Genomic DNA, 13,404 nt, shown 5'->3' with positions numbered 1-13,404 from the left:
CAACAGCAAAGATGAGCACCTGCCACCCTGCATGGGGATATGCAGCTGACAGATACGGGGGAGGGGCGGGGAGCGCGCCTCCTCACTGCCCTTGGGAGAGATCTGGGAGAGAGAGGAGAAGCAAATGATCTTTCTTGACCCTCCAGTCAGATAGCATCTTTCCATCCTCTGGCCTCGCACACTACCATCTAAAGTGTCATCAGGTGGAAAGCAGAGCAGATGTCCTCTGCCCTTCCAGGAGGCAGCACTCAGCTCAGTCTGACAAAGAACTCCCTTGCCGTCAGTGCTACACACAGGATAGGCTGCTTCTCGAAGCCAGGTCCCTGTCCCAGCCTGAAGGACCATGTCTGCAATGTGATAGAGGAAAAATCTCGACTTGGAGGAGTCTTGAACCCGATGATCTACCTTTCTAATAACAGGGAGCTGGCATCTATGGCCAACACCAACTGGCCTGCCCCAGCAATGGATGTGGGTACATCATACTCCACTCCAACCTCTGGACTCCAAAGCCTGGCATTCCTTTGTCCCCTGACTGTGGGACAGCCTATAATTTATCATGCAAACTTAGACTTTTTTTTTTTTTGAGACAGAGTCTTGCTCTGTCACCCAGGCTGGAGCTCAGTGGTGCCATCTCGGCTCTCACTGCAACCTCTGTTTCCCAGGTCCAAGTGATTCTCTTGCCTCAGTGTCTGCAGTAGCTGGGACTATAGGCGCACCCCATCACACTTGGCTAATTTTTGTATTTTTAGTAGAGACGAGGTTTTGCCATGTTGGCCAGGCTGGTCTCGAACTCCTGACCTCAAGTGATCTGCCCACCTCGGCCTCCCAAAGTGCTGGGAATACAGGTATAAGCCACTGCACCCAGCCTTAGGACAGTAATAATAATAATAGCAGTGGTACAACAGGGCAGATAAGGAGGTATATAGTCACCATGACTAGAGTGCACTCTCAGCAAAAGTGCCCAGACTTATGGTGGGATCTATAACTCTAAACCGCAACATTTATTTTATTCATATTTTTATTTTTAGAGACAGGGTCTTGTTCTGCTGCCTTGGCTGTAGTGCAGTGGTACGATCACAGCTCACTGTAACCTTGAACTCTGAGCTCAAGAGATCCTCCTGCCTGGCCTCTTGAGTAGCTGACACTACAGGCCTCAGCCACCATGCTGGCTCATTTTTGGTAGAGATGGGAGTCTCTCTCCATGTTGTCCAGGCTAGTCTTGAAGTGGCCTCAAGCAATCCTCCCACCTCAGCTTTCCAAAATGTTGAGATTGCAGGCATGAGCCACCGTGCTTGGCCTAAACCACATTTATTAATGTGCTAAAAATCTGTCTGGTGCCATTAAAGACTGAAGCCTTTCAATGAATATAGCAATAAATATAGCAAGGCACTATCACAGAAAAACCTGTGGGCTGGGAATTCTGGTGGATATGGAATACTTAATGGGGGTGGCAGAATTATAGAGAAACGGAAGTCCTCTGGTTTGAAGAGAAGGAGAGAAGTACTGAGAAAGCGAGAGTGGTAGGGGATGAATCAAAACTGTATTTCATTTTTTTTTCTTTGAGATGGAGTTTTGCTGTTGTTGCCCAGGCTGCAGTGCAATGGCATGATCTTGGCTCGCTGCAACCTCTGCCTCCTGGATTCAAGTGATTCTCCTGCCTCAGCCTCCTGAGTAGCTAGGACTACAGGCACGTGCCACCACACCCAGCTAATTAAGTATTTTTGGTAGAGACGGGGTTTCACCATGTTGGTCAGGCTGATCTTGAACTCCCGACCTCAGGTGATCCGCCTGCCTCGGCCTCCCAAAGTGCTGGGATTACAGGCGTGAGCCACCACACTCGGCCTCAGAATTGTATTTCTACAGATACTTTTAATCATCCTTAAAATAACACTAAGGAAAACTCAACTCTTCATCAATATGATTTATTTTGGGGGGCGATTTGTGGGATGTCTGGAATGGAATTGGGGGAGATAAAGCTCCTGCTGTACTGTCGCCTCACAGCACCATCACCAAGCCACACCTCTGTGCTGGCACTGCCTAGATTTACTATGAGCCGCACATGTGACTAAGCACATTTCTAAACATCTGACCCTCAGAGTCCTCAGTCTGTAAAGCCAAGCACCCAGAGGCCTTTGCCACTAGCTTTCCTTGTAGCTTGGACCTTCTGCGACCTCACTCTCCTGTTGACCTACAGCAAAACAGCTGACGTCATGCCAAGTCTTGCAGACCTACCCGAGTGATTCATTTAATAATATTTGTAATCTTTGAAAGATGAAGTTGCTCCATAAAAGGGTTAGAAAATAACTGTGACTTTTGTAATGTGTTAACATATGCATACCTAGGAGTCTGTCCTGTCCAAACAACATTATAATCGCCTGCTCTCTTTCTTTCTTTCACTGGCTTCTTATTTTTTTCCCCCCTCTGGGGCTCCTAAAGTCGAAATCACACTGGAATGCTTTGCAAACTCCTGTCTTTCCTGATTGGGTCCATCTGAATGGAGCCGTCACCAATGTCTTCACAAATGGCATTTCCATTAACATTTCTATTTCTGTCCATTCGGGGCACCTAAAGATTTCCCACCAAGATTTACATCAACTATTTTAAGAACGTGCTTTTAAAAAGCCAATGAGTTTGCTAAGTTTAAATCTGACTTTCTCAAGGGATGCTTAAAAGAAATATACAAAGTTTTTTTTAAAAGAACCTTTGTAAGTTCAAAATAACATTCCAAAAGGAGTCACTAGGAAAACATTCAAGGGAAGAGAAAAAAAAATTTTTTTGCATTTGTGGCAGACCTGGCTTCATCCTAATGTTCTATGTTTGTTTTTCGACGCAGAAAAGTCAAATAGCCGTAAGAGTCGCAAAATAATTGAAAGAAAAATGGCCTGGTGCTTCTCACGTCTAGAATATTTATAGCAGAGGGAGGAGCTAGGCTGTGTATATCCGTTATTCAACAGGCCAGGTAAAGACAGAAGATCGGCCAATGGCAGCTCAAAGACAGAGCCCTGGAGGGAGATTCTCTTAAGTCTTATGGAAGCTGCATCCGAGCTATTCCTAAACTATGTCAACTGGAACTTCCCATTAGGCTGATGACCCCATGATCTGCCAACGCCACAACATGACTGGAATGCTCAGACAGTTACCAAACAGGAAGATAAACCATAGGTGATTATTTCCATAAAAATTTAGAGTTGGAGTGATTGTTCCCGTAAGAGTCTGTTAATTAGAATTAGATTTTGCTGCTAAACTCAAAACTCTCCTAGTAGTGGCCTAATCATAAAAAGAGTCCAGAGGCAGGCAGCCTGTGGCTGGTGTGATGTCTGGTATGGTGACACCAAAGAGTCATCAGGGACCCAGGCTCTAAACTGTATCCTCTGCCAACTTGAGCACATGGCTTCCATTCTCCAGGTTGCTTCACGGTCCTACATAGCTATTCTCTATCAAGGCTGTCTATCGGAATGGCACACTTCAAGTGGGAGGAAAGAGAAAAAGGAGGGAAAGTGTGGTCTCCTCTATTTTAAAGAGATTTATAGAAGCCCCACACAACGCTTCCGTTACAGCTCATTGGCCAGAGCTTGGTCACATAGCAATTACCAGCCCAAAAAAGATGGGGAGCTGCTAATTTCCAAAAGTACCCATCAGTCTCTTTCACAAACAGCAACGGTGCTCACTGAGTCTTTTTGTGTCTTTCGGAGGTGCCTCAATCCATCCCTTCACTCTGGTAAAGCCTTTATGAACATTTGCTCACCATTAGGTGTAAAAAAAAAATAATCCAGAAGTTTAAAGAGAATGCTGTTTTCCATCAACTATAATAAATGGTAAGTATTTAAACCTTAAAATGGGCTGGGCATGGTGGCTTACGCCTGTAATCCCAGCACTTTGGGAAGCCAAGGCGGGTGGATCACCTGAAGTCAGGAGTTCAAGACCAGCCTGACCAATATGGTGAAACCCCATCTGTACTAAAAATACAAAAATTAGCCAGACATGGTGGTGGGCACCTGTAGTCCCAGCTACTCAGGAGGCTGAGATAGGAGAATTGCTTGAACCCGGGAGGCGGAGGTTGCAGTGAGCAGAGATCACACCACCTTACTCTAGCCTGGGCGACAGAGAGAGACTCCGTTTAAAAAAAAACAAAAACAAAAACAAAAACAAAACAAAGCAAAACACAAAAACCTTAAAATGGTAGGTAAGAGTATCTTCCTGCACTTTCTCCAGAAATAAATAAGAAAAAAAAAAGTCCTTGTTATAAATCTAATAATGATACGTTGTCCTAAATTTACTTTTGCAGGAAAGTAAGAAAACCACTAGTTTTCCAGAGAACCCACGCTCGCTCTGACATGCTTTCAGCATTCATCACCAGAGATCCTAAGGTCTCCATAATTCTATATAGAAGAGTTCAAGGGGTAACAGTCTGGTTGGGAGGGCAGAAGTTAGGGGGAGTTAGAGGTAGTAAAATTCTTCTTGAAGTTGCATGTCTATAGCACGGTGCCCATGACTTGTCCAAAATCTGTTAATTTCAAGAAATGTCTCCCAAACTTAGTAACTGCCCCTCCCATGAGGAAGCAGCTTTGCCACAAAAGGTAGTCTTGTGCTGGCAGCTTTCCCCGTGGTGCTATACGATAAATGTTTATGGAGAAGGTGCCACCAACAGAACTGAGCCGTATTCAGACACCATTCTATGAGAGGGCTGCTTTTTCCTGGCAGCGTGAAAGATTCCTAGCAGGTTCCAAGATCTTGACGGATAATGTTAAGTGGGTCTTCCGGCTTTAACTATTTCTTTCCCTTTTAACACAAAATAAGGGGTTCTTTACACCAAAATATATAATCAACAAAATAAAGGGCTTATTTGAGAATAACTGTGCCTGTTATTTCTACACTATGGGAGGAACTGTGTACCAGGCACAGAGCTGTTCACTTAAACTTTGATCTACACAAACTACCAATAACTAGCACTAGTGTTATCTACCACAACGGCTTCAGTAGGCAGGTTGTTGATTCAGTTAACGGGAAGGTGTTTCCATTCTGGTCTTCTCCGCCTCCTCCTCTTAAGCCTAGAGCCGTACAACCTCATGCCAACAAACAGGTTTAGGAACCTCCTGAAATCGTGTGTTAAGTTATGTGTATTTGTGTGTTTGCTTTGGGAGCAGGATGCTCATGAGAGTCCCAGAGAGGCCTGTGGTTCTTAAAATTGCTGCCATAACATTGTATATTTCAGCCAATGCAGATCTCCTAAAGAGCAAACAAGAAGGTTGCCTCTTTCCTCCCTATCTGCCAGGGGGACAAGGAGACGAGGTGTCCTGGGTAGACAGAACACCTTGTCTACCTGGTAAACTCCTGCTTAGACTTATTATCCCAGCACCAAATCTGTCTTTTCTGTAAAGCTTTCTCCCTACTTGTCTGTGAATTCTCTGAAGCTCACGTTGACGTTCCAGACATAGACGAATGAACAGATAGAGCCTCTCCTTTTGGTTGCCAATTTTGCATTATTCACAGATCTACTTCTCTTCTGAGTAAGATTAGTCTTTTGCTTAATTTGGGGTAAATATTAATTGTAGCGCCTGAAGCTGTGGAATGTTTATGCTTCAAACTAAACAATTCTAATTCATTGAACTTTGATCCATCTCTTTCTCTTTTGTCTGTGCAGATTCCAGTGCTGCAACCGTATTCAATATGTGGGCCTTGTTCACATCCTGAGTACAAATGCTGTCTTCTCTTTCATGGGAGCTGTTTCATGCTTCTGCCTTTCTGTAGAAGGAAAACAACTTCCATTCTCAGGCTTATCTGAATCTAGCACCACTTTTCACAAGTTGTTTTTGCTTCAAGCTACCTTATGTGGTTCTCTGTTAATTTCCTATCTTCACCCTCAACAGTAAGGAGATACTAAAAACTGTCCATTCGGTTCCCCTTGCGGGATGTTACTGATTTTTAACTTTGCAGTGCTGGCTTGCGTATTTTAAATCTGCGTATCTCTGAGACGACTCTCCAGAGCTGATGAATTTTCTCTTCCGTGTTTGATGGAGCCGGCCATGGGAGAGTGGAGGAGCGGGGGAGGAAAGAGTTACTGTCTCGCGAGCCGTGAGTCTGCCTGCCCACAGCGGCGTTTTGGATGAGACTCATTATTTGTGGAAATGGTGTGTTCCACAGGCAAAAATAACTTTTTAAAAAAAGAACATCTCTGCACTCTCCTGAAGTCATCTCAGAATGAATTCAAGATTTCTCATGAAACGGAGAAAGCTTTCTGATGGCCTGAATGGTTGCTTGTGTACTTGGCCATGCCACGTTAAATCTAATCTAGGCAACATTAGGGTCCAGGAAAAGCTAATAGAGGCTTAATGATGAGGTAATGAGCATAGAGGTCAAGGGTAAGAAACAGGTTTTCTATTTGGAGCCTCATAGCCATGGGAAAATCTCACTTGAGAACCAGAAAGGAGCAATTGAAATAGAACTTCCTTTACCTGATTTTAAATTAAACACAAAGGGTACCACGTTTTGGATAACAAATTAATATACATATGTCAGCTTCACATGAGGCTCTGTTAAGGAAAAAAGAGAAAAAAAGAAGGAAAGAAAGAAAGAGAGAAGGTAAGTAGGGGAGAGGACAGGTAAAGGAAGAGTTGACAAGATGTCTGGAAAAAAAAAAAATAACCAGGCCAGGTGCAGTGGCTCACGCCTGTAATCCCAGCACTTTGGGAGGCCGAAGTGGGCAGATCACCTGAGGTTGGGAGTTCGAGACTAGCCTGACCAACATGGAGAAACCCCGTCTCTACTAAAAATACAAAATTAGCTGGGCATGGTGGCACATGCCTGTAATCCCAGCTACTCGGGAGGCTGAGGCAGGAGAATCGCTTGAACCCGGGAGGCGGAGGTTGCGGTGAGCTGAGATCGCGCCACTGCACTCCAGCCTGGGCAACAAGAGCAAAACTCCGTTTCAAAAAGAAAAAAAGAAAAGAAAAAAAAAATCAGCACTTTCTGTGTGCCAGGCACTGTTTTAAGTGCTTTACACTTATTAACTCTTTTACATTATGAGAATTCACAAAGCCCGTGTTATTGCCTTCTCTGAAGAAGTAAAGCACAGAGAGGTTAAGTAACTTATCCAAGGTCAACACAGCGAGTATGTAGAGAAACTGGAATTCAGACTGAAGCAGTCAGGCTTCAGAGTCTGTGTCCTTAAAGACAATGTGATGGCAGTTGTGACTGAGGGACTGGGATAGCCAACCTCTCCTGTCCACAGAACCCCTGTTCCAAATCCCATTTAGAGTCCTCAGATCCCCACTACTCAAATCCCTTCTCTGTACTTTCTACCCCTCTGCTCATGCCTGCAAGCTCTTATTGAAGCATTTCTGAATGCCCAGCTTGGCTGGTCACCCCTCCTCCAGGTATAACCCCTGCCTAAATCCCCTAACCTATGAGATCTCAAGTCCTGTCCCTATTGGGTCTGACACCTTTCATGACATGGTCTCCAGTGGCCAAGCCAAAGCATTGTTTTCCCGCTGGCCATGGCACCTGCAAGAGCACCTCTGGCCTGTTTCTCACCAATTCATCCCATTTTCGTTCCAAGCTGATGGAGTCCCACATAGAATGTGGCAAGATGAACATGTCTGAACCTCAATGTCAGCGTCCAGGGGTTCGACAGACAACTACTATGAGAGAACATGCAGAAAGTCACATGTAATTGAGGCGCTTATCAGAGGACGCATGTGTGGTGGAGTTGGAGGCTGATGGTGAATGAATTCAGACACTCCTGGTCTCATCTCTGTTGAAAACTACAAGTCTTCGCTAAGCCAAGAAACTCCCTGGGGCTTAAGTTCTAGCCTTAGTAGAATGACCTTTGCAGATGGAAATAACAGCACACAAGTCTTGAATTGACGCATAAATAGTTCCAACCCTGAATATCCTCCTTGATAAAACCACATGATATTGGAAATTTTTATTTTGTAAACAATACACTCCAAGCAAATTTCCCGCCATAGGAGTTCTAACCTAATGACAAGATTTGCCCCTAGTTCAGAGAAGGGGACAGTAGGGAAAGCCCTGGACTTGAGGTTTGTTGCATTAGGAAGTGTAGTGGATACAAGGCTGTAACTCCCAGAGCCGACCAGCTTCTGGGGGTGTTGGGGGCTTCCGGCTCTCAGCTGAACCCTATTCAAAGATCTGCTCTCAGCTAATGGGAATCACCCAAGCTTACATCTTCTTCCTAGGCGCACATCTATCCAATAACTGGTTCTGGGGATGGGAGAAAAACAAGGCCTGATCTCATCTCCTTAAGGCAGGACAACTCTGAAGGATTATCCCAGATCCAGAGTTCCCTGGGATTCGGGTCAGAAGAACTAGGGTGAGGCAAGTGAAGAACTTGACTGAGATGTGAAATTTAAGGGAGAACCAAAAAATCTCAATAAACAACACAAATATTTAAATCAATATTTTAAAAGCTTAATGCAAAAAGTTTATAATAAAGTATTACAATTTTTGTGTGTGTGAGACAGAGTCTCACTCCGTCGCCAGGCTAGAGTGCAATGGCATGATCTCCGCTCATTGCAACCTCCGATTCCCTGGTTCAAGCGATTCTCCTGCCTCAGCCTCCTGAGTAGCTGGGATTACAGGCACGCACCACCATGCCCAGCTATTTTTTGCATTTTTAGTAGAGACGGGGTTTCACCATGTTGGCCAAGATGGTCTCGATCTCCTGACCTCGTGATCTGCCCACCTCGGCTTCCCAAAGTGCTGGGATTACAGGCGTGAGCCACCACGCCCGGCCCAAAATATTTTATAGGGCTGTGGGCATGGTGGCTTTCTCCCGCAATCCCAGCGTCTTTGGAGACCAAGGAGGGGACATGGCTTGAGAACAGGTGTTTGAAACCAGCGTGGGCAACATAGTGAGACTCCATCGCTGTAAATGAAAAAAATCAAATCAAATCAAAAATTGGCTGGGCATGGTGGAGTGTGCCTGTAGTTCCAGCTACTCAGGAAGCCAAAGTTGGAGCATGGCTTGAGCCCAGGAGTTCTAGGCTGCAGTGAGCTGTGATCTCATCATTGCACTCCAGCCTGAGCAACAGAGTGAGACCCTGTCTCTAAAAAAATATAATCATACATTTTTAAAACATGTTGTAAAGGCAAACCCTGACAGGGTGGAGATTAGGGCGGGGCAAGTGAGGTCAGCCATGTAAATACAGGGTTGGATTTTGCCTTTTATTTGAAATTTTGGTTCTTTGATCATCATGAATGTTTTTTACATTAGTTTAAATGTTTGCATACTGCATTAAAATATGTATCTTGATTACTAAGTTTTCTGGCCCCCCTGACATTTTGCCCTGAGGCGAGTGCCTAACATGTCTTACCCTGCTTGAATCTGCTGAGACCTCGAAGGGAAACACATCACAGTTTAACTTCTCATGCTCTATCCTGCTTTCCTCACTCCTTTGTAGGAATTACTTCCGAGCCATTCCCCAGAAAGCCTCCTACCCCAAAACCCAACATTGGCAGAGTCGGTTCTCTAGAGGCCCCCGCCGAAGACAGGGAGATGACTTGGTAGTTTAGAAAGTTTATGTTTTAGACAAAGCTAAATGCAGTTTCTGAATCTCAGTTTTCCTCTATTGTCAAATGAGAAAAGCAATTCCTCCCTCTCATTTAATCCTGGAACGCTAAGAGGAGTCAATGAGCTATCCCAGGCAAAGAACTCCATTTAGTGGTTTGTAGCAAATAACAGGTGTTCAGGAAATTGTATTATCCCTTCCTGTGTTTCAGCTTTGCCTTTCTTGGAGCCCCTAAACAGGCTGAAGTGAAAAGCACCATGACCTGTCACTACAAGACAAGAAGCCTCGGGAGAAGGACGGAGATCCCCTTTCATTGGTTTTGCCGAGTTTCCCAAGCTCCATCCTCCTACAGTTAAATCAACACTCTTTATCCTTAGGCTGCTGATAATCTCACTAAAGGCTTCCTGGTAAGATCTGTAATGCGTGAGGTCTTCCTTCTTAGTTGTTTGCAAACATCAGTGATTAGGGACAATTAGGGACTGGTGTGCCTGTCATTCTTTTCCTTTCAGCTGAGGAGGAAATCCTCATGCACTGTTATCTCGAATGAGACATTATCTGTCAACTGCAGTCTCAGGAATCTACAGGTTCGTTCAGTCGCAACTCTAATCTCACTAACTTTATCTGTGTTCCCCAAATGCCTTAGACTATTTGCTTCCCACTGATAGGAAAACCTGGCATCTCATTTTCTCAATGTCCAGACAAAGATTCTTACATAGCAAGAAACTAAGATAGGTGTTACGGAACGTTGAGGGGACCAGGAAAACCAAATAGAGGACCCCCTTCATGGGGCTTCCAACATAACAATAGACAAAAGAGAAGAAACATACATGTAAGAGACAAGCAAAACCCAGAACCATCACTTATGAAGGATGTACTCATCACCCCTCCTTTGCTGCCTGTCAAAACCCGTGAGGGCTCATGTGACACCTTAACTATTAATTAATCTTCATCCCTCCTACACCAGCACCTCGCCTCACCCCGGTCAGAAGCCATCTCTTTATATTTCCATAGCTTAAAATGCTATTTTTGGTTCTAGATGCTTTGCCTCTAGATTTGATGCCTGCATCCATATCGTTGTATATTTTTCCCTTTCTATCTTTTCCACAGTGTTTTTTGTTTTAACTTTTAAGTTTAGGGGTACAAGTGCAGGTTTGTTCCATAGGTAAACTTGTGTCATGGGGGTTTGTTGTACACATTATTTCATCGCCCAGGTATTAAGCCTAGTACCCATTAGCTACCTCTTTCTTCTCCCACCCTCCACCTTCCAAAAGGCCCCCGTATGTGTTGTACCCCTCTATGTGTCCATGTGTTCTCATCATTTAGCTCCCACTTATAAGTGAGAACATGCGGTGTCTGGTTTTCTGTCCCTACATTAGTTTGCAAAGGATGATGGGCTCCAGCTTCATCCATCTCCCTGCAAAGGACATGTTCTTGTCCTTTTTTATGGCTGCATAGTATTCCGTGCTGTATATGTACCAAATTTGCTTTATCCAGTCTACCATCAATGGGCATTTAGGTTGATTCAATTTCTTTGCTATTGTGAATAGTGCTGCAATGAACATACATGTGTAGGTGTCTTTATCATAGAATTATTTATATTCCTTTGGGCATATACCCAGTAATGGGATTGCTGGGTCGAATGGCATTTCTGTCTGTAGGTATCTGAGGGATCGCCACACTGTCTTCCACAGTGGCTGAACTGATTTACACTCCCTCCAACAGTGTCTAAGTATTCCTTTTTCTCCAGAACCTCACCAGTGCCTGTTATTTTTTGACTTTTTAGTAATAGCCATTCTGACTGGCGTTAGATGGTGTCTTATTGTGGTTTAGATTTGCATTTTTCTAATGACCAGTGATACTGAGCTTTTTCTCTTGTGATTTCAGCCACATGTATGTCTTCTTTTGAAAAGTGTTCATGTCCTTTGCCCACTTCTTTATGTGGTTGTTTTTTTTTTTTTTTTCTTGTAAATTTATTTAAGTTCATTATAGATGCTGGATATTAGACCTTTGGCAGATGCATAGTTTGCAAAAATTTTCTCCCGTTCTGTGGGATGTCTGTTTACTCTGTTGATAGTTTCTTTTGCTATTCTGCAAGTTTTGTGCAAGATAAGTGTTTAACAAATGCTTGTAAATGAATGCCTGCACCAAGAAAGTCCAATAGCTATGAATAAAGAAAGAAAGGACAAATTCCAGGGGTGGTGATTTTTTTTTTTTTCATTTTCATCTTTTTAGACAGCTTTTGAAGGAATGGAGTAACATGTTCTTCTAGAGCAGGAGTTACAAATTGGACCTCTAAGGGCCTCATTCAGCCTATCCACGTGGTTGCGGCACTGACAGAGTGTTTTGAAATTTTCAGCTCTGAATACTTGTAGATAACATATGCATTCCACACTAAGCTGCATTTCCATCACCTCATGCTGCTCTCAACATCTATGGCACATGCCTGACTCACAGGCCATTTGAATTTGAGTTCCGGTTCTGCAGCCTGCTGTCTATAGCATTTCCCTCTCCAGAGTAAGTTCTCCCTGGCCAAAGCATGTTGAGGATTATGTAAACGTGTGAGTGTTTCTCTAATTTCTCTAGTCTTCTCCTTCTTCTTCTCATCCTCCTGCTCCTTCTCCTCCTCCTCCTCCTCCTCCTTCTTCTTCTTCTCCTCCTCCTTCTTCTTCTTCTCTTCCTCCTCCTTCTTCTTCTCCTCCTCATTCTTCTTCTTCTTCCTACTTCCTTCTTTCTTCTTCTTCAGACAGAGTCTCACTGTGTCACCCAGGCTGCAGTTCAGTGGTGTGATCTCTGCTCACTGTGACCTCCACCTCCAAGATTCAAGTGATTCTCCTGCCTCAGCCTCCCAAGTAGCTGGAATTACAGGTGCCCACCACAACACTCGATTAATTTTTGTATTTTTAGCAGAGATGGGGATTCACTATGTTGGTAAGGCTGGTCTCAAACCTCTGACCTCAGGTGATCCGTCTGCCTCGGCCCTCTAGTCATCTTCTTAAATGTACATTAAGACCTTTTATTTCTAGGCCAATATCAAATCTGGGAAAAAAACATAGCAATCATTGAGGGACAACCAAATAACAAGGCTTTATTCCAATTAATCCTCACAACGACCTTGAAATTTGGCATTTTCATACCCGTTTTACATATGAGTAAACTGAGGCTCGGAAAAGTGAAATAACTTGCCCAAAGCTTCAAGAGCTGGGAAGCATGGGAAACAGGAATTCAAACATTGATCTGAGTGCTTCCCATACCCTTAATCTTCTCACAATTTGGAATTGCCAGGGAGGCAAGCAGGTGCGTAGAACGTTCATTTCCACAGGCAGAATTGCAGGGCGAGATGCGACACGTGTTTCGTGACACGTGTCCTGAGCAGCACAGGGGTCTGCCTACAAGTAATTTCTGGTTCTCTGCAGCAAGGCAGTCAAGTCATGTGCAGATAATCCAAAAATAGTTTCTAATTTTTCTTGGGATAAATATAAATTTTTGGCAACAGGCACCCCTTTCAAAGTATGTTTTGATTAGAGTTCACGAAAAGGCATTTTTATTCTCTGAGGGTGTGCCAACTAATGGGCAGAAGGGAACTAAGAAGAGTGCCAGCTTGATCTCCCTTCTCCCCTCCAATAAAAGGGCTGTGTACGGTCTACAGAGCCGCTGGTGAAAGACTTGGGGTGGAAATAGGGCACCTGGGCTCCAGCTGACTCTCCACCGCTCTCTAATGTAAAACCCAATTCAACCCTCTTTTTACTGATGAGGAATTAAGATCGGGTTGTGAGGTGTCTTGGCCAAGATCACACGGCAAAGTAGTAGAGAAATGGAATTCAGAATCTAGGCCCCTTAACCTGCTCTTTTTTCAATATAAATTCTTTCTGATTTTAAT

General features: G+C 44.0%; 1 long non-coding RNA gene across 1 annotated transcript in view; it reads left to right on the top strand.

Moving 5' to 3' along the window:
- The window catches only part of LOC105528790, a 93,064-nt gene extending 81,128 nt beyond the window's left edge, over positions 1-11,936 (top strand). Inside the window, exon 3 of the long non-coding RNA XR_001004410.1 lies at positions 9,739-11,936. This is a non-coding gene — a long non-coding RNA (uncharacterized LOC105528790). The remainder of the gene's footprint in view (positions 1-9,738) is intronic.
- The last annotated feature ends 1,468 nt before the right edge of the window (positions 11,937-13,404 follow it).

Source organism: Mandrillus leucophaeus, unplaced genomic scaffold (assembly GCF_000951045.1).
Source record: "Mandrillus leucophaeus isolate KB7577 unplaced genomic scaffold, Mleu.le_1.0 Scaffold732, whole genome shotgun sequence".
NCBI lineage: Eukaryota > Metazoa > Chordata > Mammalia > Primates > Cercopithecidae > Mandrillus > Mandrillus leucophaeus.
Note: the sequence above shows the minus strand (reverse complement) of the source record. Positions and strands in the feature narration are given on the sequence as shown.